Source organism: Hippocampus zosterae, unplaced genomic scaffold (genome assembly GCF_025434085.1).
Source record: "Hippocampus zosterae strain Florida unplaced genomic scaffold, ASM2543408v3 HiC_scaffold_199, whole genome shotgun sequence".
Lineage (NCBI taxonomy): Eukaryota > Metazoa > Chordata > Actinopteri > Syngnathiformes > Syngnathidae > Hippocampus > Hippocampus zosterae.
Genome location: NW_026262810.1, coordinates 46,445 through 49,743, shown reverse-complemented (window position 1 = coordinate 49,743; position 3,299 = coordinate 46,445). Strand labels below are relative to the sequence as shown.

Sequence of the window (3,299 nt, the reverse complement as noted above, 5' to 3'; positions counted from 1 at the left end):
GTCCCATTCTTCCTCCTCGTCGGACATAATGAAAAACGTTTTGATCACCAAGGACGAGTTAGGCCGCTGCAAGCCGGGCTTCCACGACCTGCCGCCCGAAGGACACGCCTACGGCTACGTGCCCCGCAAGGACGGCGTGACTGCCAAAGACTGTACCCTGCTCACCAGCCCTCTTCAGTTGGGAGGCCCACAAGCCCTCTCAGATCGAGACCCAGAGGAAGGACTTCATCGGGATGAACCGAGACTGCGTGGTGAGGGGTGGCACCCTGCGCCAAGGACATGACCGAGTACCGCAGGCACAACGAGCTGCGGGTCAAGAAGCACGAGGGCCACAAGAAGACCAAGCCGCAGCGATAGCCCGAGGGGGCAGTTACTTTCGGCATGAAGAACAGGCCCAGCACGCCCATCAAGGACGTGGGTCTGCAACCTGTACGGGGCGCACGAGCAGGCCCTCAAGGAGTAGCGCGAGGCAGTGCGGCGAGTGTTCAGCCCCTCCGACCGCCCGCAGAGAGTGCAGCCTCAGTCTCACCGGGAAGAGCCCGTCTCGACCCAGAGCATCAAGGACAACTACGAGTACAAGCTGGGCAAGTACAAGAGCGTGCAGTCCAAGATTGGGCCCATGATGCGCCGCGATTGATCTGTCAGCTGATATTGAGCTCTGGGAAGGCCGCCTTCAGGGCGTGCTGGGTGGTTACTGTCCGGCGGTCCCGCAGCACCAGCTATGACAGGGCAGGCCAGTCCCTGCGGTTAAAGGAGAGCAGTCCTTCCTCAGTGTAGTTCACCCAGCGCAGCACTAGTCTTCGCAGTTTTTGCATCCTGCCCGCCATTTCCGTCAATCCCTGGTCTCCGATCGAGCACTGGCTCAGGCTCAGACTCTAGAGCCCGCGCTGGAACTAGACGATCGTGCGGATGCCCTGTTCGGAGATGTGGTTGTTGCCCAGTTTGAGATTTTACAGGGGAGGTAGGCGCGCCAGCATGTACATGGCGCTGTTGGTGAGACTGTTCATGCTGAGGTCCAGTCGCCGCAGCGAGGGCCAGTGCCCATCGCCGATCCAAGAGGGCCCCTTCGTTCTAGAGGTAGCACCAGCTCAGCTCCAGGTTCTAGACGCAGTCCCAACTCCCCAGCACTAGCTATTGAGCACCCGCCCCATTCAGCGGATTGTTAGACAGCGACAGGGCTTTTGAGGGCAGGCAGTTCAACCTTCCGGAGCTGCTTAATCGCTGCATGGCCGAGCAGGTTCCAGCTCAGCAGCAGCTCCTCCAGGGACTAAAAGCTGCCTCCGAAGAGAAAGGAGAGGCTCTTGAGTTGGTTGCAGGACAGGTGAGCACTCTGAGGTTGCTGAAGGAAATGCGCTTGATTTACGAGATCATCACTCGCTCGAGGCGAAGCTCCTACAGATGGGGGAAGTCCGCCTCGAGGAGATGTCTGACGCTAGCCCCAGAATGCAGTTCATGATTGTCAGGGTCTTGAGGTAGGGCAGCCCCGCCCTCGCCAGTAGGTCTGGCAAGGTTATGTAGGAGCATTTGCTTATCTAGAGCGATTCCAGCTTGGTCTGCAAGCCCTTTATGATCTTGTGCATGTCCTCCAGTTGAATTTTGCCGGAGGACGGCCTCCTTCAAGTTGGGCAGCCGGACTGCCAGCACGTCAGCAGGGATTCGTCGGTCGGAAAGGTGTAGGGTCGAGACCCCGGCTGTCGGGTGGGATGGCGCGGACGGGCCTGGCTTCGGGCTGCCTTGAGTTGGTCAATAGGACAGTCCCGTCTTCAAGGGCCCGAAAGTAGAGAGGCAGCCGCCTAAGCGCAGAGATATCTTCACAGTGCATTGATAATTGGGCATGACTGAAACGGGCGGGCGGAGTCACTGATCAAGTACGAGAGCGAGATCGAGATGGCCCAGAACTACGAGGAATACCAGAAGTCCAAGAAGGTAGCAGAGTGCCCCATGAAAGCAAGCCTTCCCCCGAGGACATCCTCAACGCGAATCATCCCTCCGCGCGAGTGGGTCAATGCCGGCAAACTGTACGTCCAGTACGTCTCGCACTCCCTGGTCTCGCCGCGAGGACACCAAGCGCCTCGAGACCCCTGCTGGCTGAGCGGCTCAAGGAGCGGCAGGCCCGCGAGAAGGGCATCTGCCCCATCCGGGAGGAACTCTTTTCGCAGTGCTTCGACGAGCTGATCCGGCAAGGTGACGATCGACTGCCCGAGCGGGGACTGCTTGCTGATGCGGGTGCGGGACGAGCTGAAGATGACAATCGCGGCCTACCAGACCCTGTACCAGAGCTCGGTGGTGTTCGGGATGCGCAAGCAGCTGAAAGCGGAAGAGGGGGTGGACGAGCTGAGGAAGAGATCAGGCGGATGGAGGCGCGCAAGTTCCAGCTCGAAGAGAAGCGCATCGAGCTGAACAGCAAGCGCGACTCCGGTGGAGAAGAAGATCAAGGAGCGGCAGCAGGATCGAGGAGGCGCGGATGAAGGAGGAGCTGGAGTTCCTGAAGTACCAGGCCCAGAACTTGGACACCTTCCTGAGCACCATCCGCCTCGAGAAGTGACATCGCAATCAGACCAGGTTGCACCCGTAATTGCAATAGCCCGCTTCGTTCGAGCGTGCTCCGCTGCTCGGGCGTGGCGTAGGTGTCAAAGAGTCGCTCGGCCATGTACTGCAGCGCGGCCTCGATGTTGCTCCCCGAGCGGGCCGACACCTCGAAGTACTTGCACTTGTACTCGTTCGTGAAGTCCTCGATGGCCTCTGTCCGCACCTACACATCCTCGACCAGGTCGCTCTTGTTCCCCAGCAGCACGATCACCAGCCGGGGGTCATTCACGTGCGACTTTATGTGCCGCAGCCAGTACTTGCTGTTGCGCAGGGGACTCCTCGTTGGTCAGGTCGAATACTAGGAACACGCCTTGCTTGCTCCGGAACTCGCCCACCACAATGTTGCGGTACTTTTCCTGGCCCGAGGCGTCCCAGATCTTCATCTCGGTCTGCACGCCCCGCACGATCGGCCTGAGCACCTTGAACTCGAAGCCGACGGTCATGGTGACCTCTGGGTTCGAACTAGCCCAGCTCCATGCGGGATGATGACACTGGTCTTGCCGACGCCCGCATCTCCAGCGAAGATGACCTTGCTCTTGAAGCCCCCTCCATATTTTGAAATGAAATCTGGCCGTGAGTCCGTCAAGTATAATATCGAGACCCTCATCGCCTGCAACTCGGAGCTGCTCGAGCTCATCGAGGACCCGCAACGCCGAGATCGCCCGGCTGCGCGCGCAGCTCGAGGCGCCCGGCGGCCTCGCAGCCGCACT

At 59.8% G+C, this 3,299-nt stretch overlaps 1 pseudogene; it reads left to right on the top strand.

Annotated features, from left to right (window-relative positions):
- Window positions 1-975: 975 nt before the first annotated feature.
- Window positions 976-2,545, top strand: LOC127594545 (33 kDa inner dynein arm light chain, axonemal-like; annotated as a pseudogene).
- The last annotated feature ends 754 nt before the right edge of the window (window positions 2,546-3,299 follow it).